Below are 13,121 nucleotides of genomic sequence, written 5' to 3' on the forward strand. Positions count from 1 at the left end.
CTCTCCAGGCAGCCGTCTCTGAGAGACACGCCAGTGCCCTCCGCACCTGTACTTGTGTCTGCCGAGGAGGGTCCCGCTCTCTCCTCCAGCTCTCCAGGCAGCCGTCTCTGAGAGACACGCCAGTGCCCTCCGCACCTGTACTTGTGTCTGCCGAGGAGGGTCCCGCTCTCTCCTCCTGCTGCCTCCACCGCCAGACACCAAGAAGCCCCCCGTCCTCAGGTGGCAGCCTGTCCTGGTGCTGGCCGCTCCCTAACCCCTGCCTGACTATTTGGGTCCTCAGGTGGCAGCCTGTCCCGGCGCTGGCCGCTCCCTAACCCCTGCCTGACTATTTGGGTCCTCAGGTGGCAGCCTGTCCTGGCGCTGGCCGCTCCCTAACCCTTGCCTGACTATTTGGGTCCTCATAAGCCCGCTTGTGTCTGTTCTAGCAGCATCATCGACCCGGAGAGAATCTAGAAAGGTGCAAGGTGGTTACTAGCATCCTTGCTCCCCAAGGGTCTAAGAACCGTGCAAAGCCACATAGAACGTGGCATGTCCGGGATTTTTCTGGGAGAGGGCCCATGGTGGTCTCGCCTTGCCGGAAGGTGCCGTGTCCTGAGGGTCAGGAGCCACTGCTCCTGGAATGCACCCCCACTCTTGCTTCTCACGCTGGCCCAGAGGCCTGAGACGAGCCAGTGCAGGACAGCCTGGGGAGTGGGCTCAGGAGAGGGGGGCGGGCCTTCCTTCCCCCGAGCCCGAGGACGGGGCCACAGCCGCTCAGCCAGGGGCCCCGATCGGTCCCCAGGACAGAAGCTGTCAAACCGTAAAACACGATGGTTAGTGTTAGATGCAGGATTCCGCTGCTATAAAATGATACCCAATCATCTCTTTCTTTTCTTGAAGACCTGGTTCCTTGAGGTCTTGGCGGGATGACAGTTCCTGGAGGGGTGCGGTCTCTTTGCCAGGGAGCACATAACGCAACTCTTCATACGTCAGTCCCAGGCTTTGCTGCCCAATCTTCGAGAGCAGCAAAGACCTCACCTGCACGCCCCAGGAGCCACGGTCAGGATTGTGATCTGGTGCTGGGGTCTCTCCTAGGCACCCTCCACCTTGACCTGCCCCTACGAACTGCGTTTCACAGGGACTAAGCCTTCAACAGCAGAGAGGTGCGCACTGCCTCCGCTGGAAAAGGCAGGACAGGAATTTGATCTTGTGTCTCAGCCTTTCGGTCCTAGAACCAAGATTTTCCTGGAAAGGACCCTCCCTTCCAGAAGTCCTAACTTTGAAGTTATAATTCATGTTGTGAAATTAAATCTTGAGAAATTCCTGTTGAGAAAAAGCTTAACTTCTTAAGTGCCCCGTCATTATTGCAGAAGGTAAAAATAAAACTATTAAATACAGAAACAGGCTTCGCTTGGCAAACCAGAATTTTTTTAAAGTGTTATGTATAAAATCTGCTTAATTGAGAGATGGGCTAAGAGTTAAAAAAGACAATTTTTAGAAACATTTAATGGGACTGTTGCTGTAATTTATTTGCAAACACTCTCGCTTTTGGGGACTTGATAAGACTTTTTTTTTAAGTACTTACGAGAATGAGGTCCGAGGGATCTGGGGAGCAAGGGGCTTAGGGAACTGACCTCATGTAATAATTCACTTGCATTTTACGTGCATCCACCTGTATACAGTGCGTGCTTGGACATGTGGGGCCATGGGAAGGTGTAACTGGCTGGTGGGCACCTGAGGAACTAGGCTGCGTAGGTCACTGTAGGACAGCCGGCTCTGGGTGGCCCTGGGGAGAGAAGCTTCTGGTCCTGCTTCCTCTGGCCCCCTGTGAGAGCTGGCTCCTGCAGGCCAACCAGAGCTGTCTCAGGGCCGCAGGCTGCCCGCCGGAAGCAGGGGTTTGGGGCAAGATTGGAGCCTGGGCCCGGGCCAGGCGTGTTCCCTGGTCTGGGCTCTCCCCATCCGTCTACTGGCCCTGCCCTGCCCTCCTGCTTCTCCAAGGGCTTGGTGTCTGTGCTGGCAGAAAGGGAGGCGTAGGACTGGGGGGGTCCTGAGCAAAGGCCTCAGATTCTTCACTGTGGCCATGACCTCTGTGGTCTGGGAGGGCACAGGCCCAGCCTGGGGGGGCCTTGATCTGGTGGCAGGGACCCCTGATGATTGGTAGAGAAATGCGTTTCACCGAGACCCCATTTATCTGGAAGGTCCTGACAGCCCACCCAGAAATCCTGGCTGCAGCGGGGAGGCGGTCGTCCAGATGCAGGTGAGCAAGGCTGGCCTCCATCTCCAAGAGACGACCCCTCCTTTGAAGTGATAACGCCTCCGGGACAGGGCGCACCCCCTCCCCTGGATTTCCATTCCCCACAGCATCACACACCCCTGTCCCCTCCCCTTTCTACTCTGTCCCTTGACAATTCCTCCCAGACTCCAGTCTGATTTCTGGTTCTGTCTACCTTACACTCTCCCCACGGGAAGAAGGCCCCTTCTCCCGTCCAGCGGGGGTGGCCCTATGGATGGAACCCTTAGGAACCCCCATCCCCGCACCCAGTGGCTTTGGGGCTCTTGACACAATTGTTGCTCTTGCCTGGCCCCCACCCAGTTTCCCCTCCAGTCCAGGCCAGACTGGGAGGCCGAGCCCGGGGCTCTGCGGGCTCCCTGGCCTTGGCACTGGTGACCACCCAGCACCTTAGGCTCCCTGCCCTGGCCAGCTGTCAACACAGGTTTATAGGGCCTGTGTTGGCCACCCAGTACTGTCTGTGGGCTCTGGGGCTCGGGACTCCCAAGGTGAGGGGTCCCAGAATGGACCTGGCCAATCTCAAGAACTGGTAAGTTTCTGTTTCAGCTGGTGAAAGGCAAGACCTTTGTGTCCACACAGACCTGGACTCCCTGGGCTCTGCCAGGTCCAGGTGGTGTGACCTTGGGACAGTCACTTGACCTCTCTGAGTCTTCTTTGTCACGTGACTCGGGATAACAGGGTGGGTTTGAGGACCTCGTGGAGTGAGGATAATAAGTGAGCAGCGTGGGGTCTGGGACGGACCGAGGGGTCAGTGACCGGGGGCGTGGGCATCGCCTGCATTTCCCCACGCACCTGGCCGTGACTCCCTCCCAGCCGCGTCTCTGCCTGCTCCAGGGCTGCCCTCCAGGGCCTGCCCACCCCCACCCCGACCCCCCGCCTGTGCCAGGCCTCAGTTTGCGGTGGGTGTTTCACAACCTGGGAGGTGGAGCCCGCTGGCTGGTGGCTGGTGGAACCTCCACCCCCCACCCACAGTTTCCCTCCCTGCCCCTCCGGCAGCTGGGCTGGCAGCTGCTCCGTCGAGGGTGTCGGGAGCTGTGTCCCCCGGGGCCCCCGCTCTGCTGTGCGCACAGACCCAGGACAGGAGGGCGGCGCCCGTCGGTGGGCGGGGTTCTGGCAAAGGCTCTGTCCTTCTATCGCCTCTGCGCACACCCGCGCGGGGTGTGCTCTGCGGGGTCAGAGCTGAAGCCTTGCTGTCTACCTTCTTTGCCCTCAGAATCCTCCCCCTCTCTGCTGGCATCAGGAACGTCACCCCTCCCTCCCGCAGAGCTGAACTTTGGGAGCTGGGACTGGCCCCAAACCCCGAAACCAGCCTGACACTCTTGCCCTGGCCACCGGAATCCACTGGTCTCGGGCCCCTTCGCCTTTCCTTCACCCTGAGGTTACAAACTTTTCCAACAATCCCACACCTTAAGAGCTATTTACCAGAAAAGGACCTGGAAGGGGCCATCTGGTCAGTTTCAGGCTCGGCTCGGTCCAGATGGAGCACGATACTGCTCACCACAAATGAGATGTTGTTTGGGGCTGCATTAATGAAGGCATAGAGCCTAGAACCAGGGAGGAGAGAGCCGTGCTCCTCTCTGCACAGGTTGGTCCACACCTGTGCCCTGGGGTCTGAGTTTTGCACTTTAAAGCAACCAAGGAGGGGGTATCACCTAGGATGGGATCAAAGAGCTGGGAACGACATTCTTAGAAACGGTTGAAAGTGGCAGAGAAGAGGACAGCCTGCCACCAAGCAAGAGCTGTGCATTGTGGGAGCGTGACCCCATCCCCAGAGGAATATCACTGCCCTGAACCCCTGGGGCTCACAGGCCCCTCTCCCATCCCTTCCTCCCCCTGCACCCAAAGTGCCTTTTCCCTATGGCTTCTGTCCTCTCCCTGTAGCCTCCCATCAGGAAGAGTGAGGTGACCACCTTGTCCTGGTCACCCTGGGTCTTCCCGGTGACCGAACTTCCCACATCCTGGGAAACCCCTCAGAGCTGGACAAACCAGGAGGGTTGGTCACCCTGAGAGGAGGCTCAGTGGCCATTAAAACTGCAGCCCAGCCACTAGCAACAGAGCAAAAACCCCAAACCTGGACCCCCTTCCCTCAAGGCCAGGGAAGGCCTTGTCTTTGGTCCACTAGAGCAGTTCTAATTGCTTAATGAGGAAAGACAGAATCCAGCCACCACCTTGCCATCCCTCAGGAGGCGTCTGCGGCCGCAAAGCCCTCGTTGGCGGGCAGGTGAGGCCATCTGCTCTCTGAAGGAGCTCCTGGTCTAGAGGGGGCGTCCTACAAACGTCATAAATTAAAGACTCAGGCAGTGGGTGACACGCGAGGGACGTCTGTGTTTCTCTCTTCCAGGCCCAGCCTGAAGCCCTGAGTCCTTACAGGAGTCAGACTTCCGTCACCTCCTCACTGCCTGCCCAGCCCGGCTGGACGTCCACATTCATAACAGCTACAGATAGAATGCTGACAGACGTCATGCAGCCTCTTGCTGGACCAGCCCTAGAGACCCCCGGGCCGCCTCCCAGTCGAGAAGCCTGAGGCCCTCGGCCCACACGCGTGTGCCCTGCACTGCAGTGTGAGGGCTGCTTGTCACAGCAGCTGTCATCCCGGAAGTCTTGAACAGAAGTTGCACCCGAAGAGCAGTGCGACTGCAACCGGGTCTCAGTGGGCGGCATTAGCCTGGCAGCCAGCGTGTGGCGTCGAGGGCGAAAAATTTTGTTTGATTCAAGTGCTGCTTCTGAAAACTTGGAAAGCAGTCCCATGGAGTGTCCTCTGGGGCTCCGAGGACAGATCCTGCAAATCCAGGATTTCAGCGGCGTGTGTTTCTGTGTTGGCTGTCTGAGGAGGCGTTACAAGAAAAAGAAGAGCTTAGGGAAGACCCGAGCCATTTGCAAGCAGCAAAAAATAAAGTGTCCGGGAATTTGGGGTATTACCGAGTTGGAAAATCCCCGAACAGCTCTAGACCCCAAACAATAAGAGATGGACTTTTTGCAAGTCCTTGAGTTCCAACGAGCAGTGAAGTATATATAGATATTTTTTGGAATAGAGCTACTCAGCCTCGGAAGTGAGATCCTTTCTGCCCAAGCCTGGAAGCTCTGAGCAAGCGTCCCTAAGATGAGAGATACGGGGAGGCGTGGAGGTGAAGCAGCAAGAAATGCAACCTGAGACGTGCCTCAGGAAGGAGCAGCTGGAGTCCGGGGCTGGGGGTGTCTGGATCGCTGCAGGGCTGACCCGCCCCCCCACGCCCAGTGCGACCAAGACAAGTTTGTATTGCATTATAGCCCTGAGATGTGAAGTTGTGTATTAAATAGTCAGCTGTCACTTACCTTTACGAAGAGGTGGCCTAGGTGAGGGATGGGGTGCAGGGAGGGGAGAGGGGGAACCCGCAATCTCATCCTCGTCCTGAATCCCACTCTGGGCTTTGAGCCGACTTTGCCTCCCGTCAATTTCCTATCCATTTCTTCCGCCACCCTTGAGCTACTCAACTTGGTTGTCATTGTCACAGTGACTCATGAGCCATATGGGTGGGGGGCGGCCAGTTATCTGATTCCTGGAGCTTCCCGGGAGGCTGCAAGTTCCACCCGCCCACCCCGCTCTGTGGCACAAGTCCCAGTCAGGAAGCTGGGAGAACCAGGCACCATCTGGAAACGTCCATCTGTCCCAAGGGAGCGAACACGGCCCTCCCAGAGTCCTGCGCCTGCAAGAGGGGTGTCCTAAATTCGAATTGGGGTGGGAATAGAAATCACCAAATCTTGGCACTGGAAGTGAGGCGCAGCTGCTCCGGTCCACGCTTTCACATGGAGCGAGAACCAGCTCCTCTGCAGCCCCGATGGGTGCCCGTTCCATCTTGCCCTAAAGACCTGCGGGTGTGGGAAGCTTGCCGTCGCCTTGGACGACTCGTGCAGCGAGGCCAGGGGCAGCTGTCGCGACGTCGGGAGCACCTCCTCCTGTGCATTTGGCCCTGCTTTTCCGCAGAGCCCTTCCTTGGAGGGGGCCGGGGTGCCCTGGACAGCAGGACGTCCAAGTTGTTTCCCCACCACCTCAGAAAGGCCTTATCAGCTGGTGGCCGAGGCGTGGGAACCAAGGGCAGAGCGCATCTTCAGAAAACAAAACAAAAACCACGACTGTCCGGCAGGCTGGGAGGCTCTCAGTGCAGCGGCCGAGTAACTAAGCAGGACTTTCTGGGTCTGACAAGCTTGAGTGCTGTGAGCGGCCTGGGCGTCTCCCGGTCGCTCAGCTGATAACCTGTCTGGCTCCACCACTCCTGTGTCCTTGGGATTCTAACCCAAATGTCTTCCTGTTAACTAGCTCAGCTCTGATGCCCTGTAGCACCACTGTCCCCTTTCACACAAGCTCTGCTCTGATGGGCCAGACGGCCCAGGGCTTTCATTTGCTTGCCCTGAAATCATCCAACAGCACACTTAGCCCTGAAACTAGCATATCAGTGGGTCCTAAGCCCAGGTATCCCTCAGAGCTACCTGGGGAGGCACTTAAAATACAGATTCACACATGGAAACAACCTAAATGCCCATCAACAGGCGAACAGATAAAGAACATGTGGTATATTTATACAATGGAATATTACTCAGCCATCAGAAAATGAAATAGTGCCATTTGCAGCAACATGGATGGACCTAGAGATTGTCATACCAAGTGAAGTTAAGTCAGACAAAGGCAAATATATCGCTTATATGTGGAATCTAAAATATGACACAGGGCTTCCCTAGTGGCGCAGTGGTTGAGAGTCCGCCTGCCGATGCAGGGGACACGGGTTCGTGCCCCGGTCCGGGAAGATCCCACATGCCGCGGAGCGGCTGGGCCCGTGAGCCATGGCCACTGAGCCTGCGCGTCCGGAGCCTGTACTCCGCAACGGGAGAGGCCACAACAGTGAGAGGCCCGCGTACCGCAAAAAAAATAATAATAAAAAAATAAAATAAAATAAAATATGACACAAATGAACTGATCTACGAAACAGAAACAGACTCAGAACATAGAGAATAGACTTGTGGTTGCCAAGGGTTGGGGGAGGGATGGAGTGGGAGTTTGGGGTTAGCAGATGTAAACTATTATATACAGAATGGATAAACAACAGGGTCCCACTGTGCAGCATAAGGAACTATATTCAATATCCTGTGATAAACCATATTGGAAAAGACCATAAAAAGAATGTATGTGTGTGTGTGTGAATCACTTTGCTGTACAGCAGAAATTAATACAACATCGTAAATCAACTATACTTCAATAAAATCAATTTTAAAAAATACAGATTCAGGAGGCCCATCTCTGACCTGCAAAACCAAAATCTCAGTGGTGATGCCTGGAGCCTGTATTTTTTGAAGTTTCCTGTTGATTCTGAAGATAAGCCATGGTAGGAATTGCGTGGCGGCATGTCAAGTGGACAGAGGTGACGACCAAGCGTGTCCCCAAACCATGTCCAGGCTCCCTGGAGCCACGTGTCCCCAGTTTCTCAGTCAATCCTCAGAGCACGGGCAGGAGTGACCCAGATGAAAAGGGAAGTCAAGTGTCGAAAAAAAATGCTGAATTAAGATCTAGTTATTACAGTGACTTTTTACACGGCTTAAACAGATAATTTTATGGTGAAGTGGTTTATGATTTTAGTCTTTCACATACAGTGTCACGTCCTAAAGAAAAGTGCACACACTTTGAATCCGTACGCTCACCAGGAACTTACTTCTAGAAAACCCCACAGATGAGAGAAAGCTGTGTACATAGATGTGTTCATTCAAAATTGTGGCCACGAAACACCAGCTGGAATAGAAGTATTCAACCATAGGACTGATGACCATTTCCTCAAATGAATGTTCAGTGACGATTTTAAAATGCTAAACAAGCAAACTCTAGGGCCGGGAGAAAATAACTCACATCAGAAGATAAAACTGTACATTCAGGCTCTCACTTCCAGTAATGATGGATTAGATAATGAGCACCACACTTCCTCTGAAAATAAATTAAAAGCTGGACAAAGTTCAGAGGTACTCTTCCTAAGCGTTAAAGATGGCTAATTGCGAGGAATTCCCAGAATAAAGTCTAGCGGAAATAGAAATCGGGTGGCTGTATTTGCGGGTATCTTCGCCTGGGGTCGTTTGCCAATCCTGGGAGGCTGGGCAGGTGTTTTGACAGCTTAGCAGAGGAAAGGGTTTTATTATTGAACTGGAATAGAGGTCAACAGAAAATATCCGGACTGAATGTGGAGGGGAAAAAAAGAATAAAAATACAGAAAATAGCATGAGAGACATGGAACACGGGGGAAAAAAAGGCTCATGTGTGTAACTGAAGTCTTTGAAAGAGTGGAGAGAATGGACACATTCAAAGAAAATCCCACACAGGCACATCGTGGCAAAAAAGGGGAAACCTTGTAAAGGGCCAGAGGAAAGAAGCCACGTTCCCTTCAGAGGAGCAACAGACTTTCAGCAGAAAGAATGGAATCTGGAAATACATGTTTAAAGTGCTGGAAGAAAATACCTGCCGACTTAGGGTTTTACACCCAGTGAAAATACTTTTTGAATGTGAGGCAAAATAAGATGTTTTCAGAAAACAAAAAAGGACAGAATTCATCACCAGCAGACCTATGTCAAAAAATATATATATATATGAAATGAAAGGGGGTTTGTTGGACAGCAAGAAAGACTGAAAAAGAGTTGGAAGATGGGGTAAGAGCTACATAATGGGTGACTATGGAGAAGAGCATGGAGGTTCCTTAAAAAACTAAAAATAGAGCTACCGTATGATCCAGCAATCCCATTCCTGAGCATATATCCAGACAAAACTCTAATTCGAAAAGATCCATGCACCCCAATGTTTATAGCAGCACTATTTACAATAGCCTAGACATGGAAACCACCCAAATGTACATCAACAGATGAATGGATAAAGAAGATGTGGTACATGTATCAATGGAATATTACTCGGCCATAAAAAGGAATGAAATAATGCCATTTGCAGCAACATGGACGGACCTAGAGATTATCATACTAAGTGAAGTAAGTCAGACAGAGAAAAACAAATATCATATGAAATCGCTTATATGAGGCACCTAAAAAAATGATACAAACGAACTTATTTACAAAACAGAAACAGACTCACAGACATAGAAAACAAACTTATGGCTACCAAAGGGGAAAGGGGGCGGGGGAGGGATAATTTAGGAGTTTGGGATTAACAGATACACACTATTATATATAGACTAGATAACCAACAGGGTCCACTGTATAGCACAGGGAACTCTAAGCATCTTGTAATAACCTATAAGGGAGAAGAATCTGAAAAAGAATATATATATATGAATCACGTTGCTGTACACCTGAAGCTAACACAACATTGTAAATCAACTATACTTCAGTTAAAAAATAAATATTAAAAATTTATATATAATCAAAAAAAAAAGCAAGGATGCAGATACGTCAAGAGGAAAATGGGCTGTGCAACCCTGTAAGAGCAACATCTGGTGGGGTGTTAAATAAAGAGATAAAGTGCCAGACATGGTGACACAGGAGGCAGGAGGGGCAATGAGCTGACCGGGGCTGAAAGACCCTCCAGGTCAGTGGTAGAGGGACTCGTTTGTCTTGGTCCGTAAGAGGGCAGGGGTGGACAGGGTGTCTCAAACACGGACTCCACAAGAGTAAGGGAAGAGCCTCCACAGCGTAAGCTGGTAGAGGGGAAGTCTGGGTAATAAAAATACTCACTAATAAGAGAAAAGGTGATGAGAACAAGGCTGGGGGAATGACCCCACATGCGCTGAAATCTTGCTGGTGGGGCCCCACCTCCCCTCCTGCTCAGGAGAGGGTGCTGGGAACCAGACTTGGGGGATTTCGCTTAGTTGATCCTCCCCCAGGTACCAGCATGGACGTGTTCGAAACATCACTGAGTTTTGATGATGTGAGTTTGAGAGGCATTTGTGTTTAGGAAAGACTCTGCTTTTTAAAATTAAGGTTTGGTTTCCAAAAGCTACAGATTCAAAAACTTAGCCTAATAGTTTACGTTTGGCATACAGATCTTGTTTTTCTATTCATAAGGCCTGCAAATCTTTTTTTTTTTTTTTATTTGGCGGTACGCGGGCCTCTCACTGTTGTGGCCTCTCCCGTTGCGGAGCGAAAGCTCTGGACGCGCAGGCTCAGCGGCCGTGGCTCACGGGCCCAGCCGCTCCGCGGCATGTGGGATCTTCCCGGACCGGGGCACGAACCTGTGTCCCCTGCATCGGCAGGCGGACTCTCAACCACTGCGCCACCAGGGAAGCCCAAGACCTGCAAATCTTAACAGTCGCTTTTAAGGGTCTTTGAATACGACAAATCGAATTCATTAAACTTTCAAAACTTTGAATGGTGATAATAAGTGTAATATATTCAATTCCTTCTTGGGCATTTCAAAAGCCTAGTGGACAAAACCTTCTTAGTACTAATTAATTTTTAGACATCTAATGATTTCACTTAGAAATGCAACGAGCCCGGAGTTTCTTACATATTCCAGTACTGTGAATAAATGTACCAAGCTTTCCAGATAACATTACAAGACTAAGTCAATGAGTTAATGACATATTTAAATTTGGATTTATGAGACTTTCTTTACAACAGGCCAACTTCTTTAAACATCATGAGACTATGAGATACCAAACCTATCCAGATTTCTTAGTATGAAAGTCATAATTCTATGGCTTTTAGTATATGAATCATTTCTAGACTTATAATCTTCCTGGGTTTATAAGATGCTTACCTACTGAGCAAGAAAAGTGTAGTTTCAACTAGCAGACTTTACTTCTGTTGAGAGACTGTGGCCAGGACCTGGTGGGGTCTGGTCAATCCCAGGTGGGCTGCAGGGACCTCTCCTCAGTTACTGAGTCAATGACCGTGGACGTCAGGAAAAGATGTGCACGTTGCCCACATCCCTGGATCACGGGTGTGTCCTCTCTTTAAAAGTAGTTATAAAATTGTGAACGTAACATGTACACAAAAGTCTATAAAATGAAAAGTGTAGTCTAGGTATTTTTATTATCGTGTGGCCCACATGCTTGTCATCACCACCCAGAACCCCAAAGGCCATCTGTGTCCCTTCTCAGTGACCACCCCATTCCACTCCAAGGGCAACCACTTTCTTGTTTTCCTGGTATACGTTTACCACCTAAGTAGGCATCCGAAACACGGCAGGTCATTTTTGCTTAGAAAACAGTTTTGTACAAGGTGGAGCCAACAGTACATACTCTCGTGAATCCAGCTTTCTCCGCCAGCTGCTGCGTCGTGCTCTGTCCGTCCTGCGTGTGGCCATAGCTGTCCAGTTAGCACGGCTGCGTGGCTTTCTAGTGCGTGACTATCTTTGCATTGCTATCTGCCTCCTTCCTGACGGGCCTTTGGGTGGATGACAGGGTTTGGCTGCTGTGAAGAGCTTGGCTATAGATATTCTTGGCATGGCCCCTGGGGCACACAACAGTTATTTCCACGTCAGGCAGTGGAATTGCCAGGTTATGGGAATGCGTGTCTTCTACTCTAACAGTTGATGTCAAACACTTTTCCAAGTTAGTGGCATCAATTCGCATTGTAGCCAGCAGCATATGAAACCCCCCTCACCCTGCAGCATCTCTGACATTTAGTGTTGTCAGTTTTTCACATTTTATCCGTCCCGATGAGTGTGTCATAGCATCTCGTTTTGGTTATAATTTGCATTTTGCTGAGAACCAACAAAATAGAGAAGGTTTTTATAAACGTATTGGTCCTATGGATATCATTTTTTGTGGAGTGTCTGTTCAAATCTCTTAACCACTTCTTACTGAGCTATTAAAATTTTTTACTGATTGGTAGGAGCTCTTTAACTATTCTCGGTATGAGACCATGGTATTTTTTAATAGGCTGTGGTAGGCAGAATAATGTTTCCCCTGCTGAAGATTTCCTGCCCTAATCCCCAGAACTGGTGAGTATGTCACCTTACGTGGCAAAAGGGACTTGGCGGGTGTGGTTAAATGAAGGATCTTGTGTTGGGGAGATGGTCCTGGGATACCCAGGTGGGCCCAGTTGCATCACGTGAGTCCTTCAGAGAACCTGTTCTGGCTATACCCAGAGGGAGATGGGACCATGAAAGCAGGGTCGGAGTGATGTGCTGTCGCTACTTTGAAGATGGAGAAGGGGCCTTGAACCAAGGAATGTGCCGGGGGCCTCCAGAACCTGGAAAAGTTCAGAAAACAGACCCCCCCGGAGCCTCCAGGAGGAACCAGCACTGCTGACAGCTTGCTTCCAGCCCAGTCATACCCATGTCGGACTTCTAACCGGCAGAACTTTGTGATAACACGTTTCCTTTGTTCTTAAGCCACTAAATTGTGTTAATGAGTAGAGACAGCAGTAGAAAACTAATAACCTACGTGTGACCAAGGCATTCTATCCCTCTGTGACTCTCCTTTTATTTCCTACAGTGTCCTTTGATAAACAGAAGCTTTTGATTGAATGGGGTTGAATCCATCAGTCTTTTCCTTTATGCCTGGTGTTTCTGAAGTCCCAGTTAAGAAACCTCTCCCCGGCCCGAGAGACTGAGAAAACTCTCCTTTACCATCTCCCGTCAGGCTGTTCGCTTTGCACACTGAGGTCTACAATCGCCCCGAAGCCGAGGGTTGTGCGGCGTGAGGCCGGGCCCCTTGGGGTTTTGTATGGTACGTGGACAGCCAGCTGCCCTTGCTCCGCTGGGTGGACGCAGCCCACCCTGTGGATCTGTGTTTGGTGTTTCAGTTGCTTTCCAGGGAAGCTGGCCCAGAGCACTGATTGAAAGCGGAAAGGTCCCTATTTAACTCCTCCCCCCGCTTTTTAATGAGAGTTTTCTAGTCTCAGAGTGACCTGTTTAAAGATGAATGAAGATGCTGGGACCAATATCAGG

Source organism: Lagenorhynchus albirostris, chromosome 7 (assembly GCF_949774975.1).
Source record: "Lagenorhynchus albirostris chromosome 7, mLagAlb1.1, whole genome shotgun sequence".
NCBI classification, from domain to species: Eukaryota; Metazoa; Chordata; class Mammalia; order Artiodactyla; family Delphinidae; genus Lagenorhynchus; species Lagenorhynchus albirostris.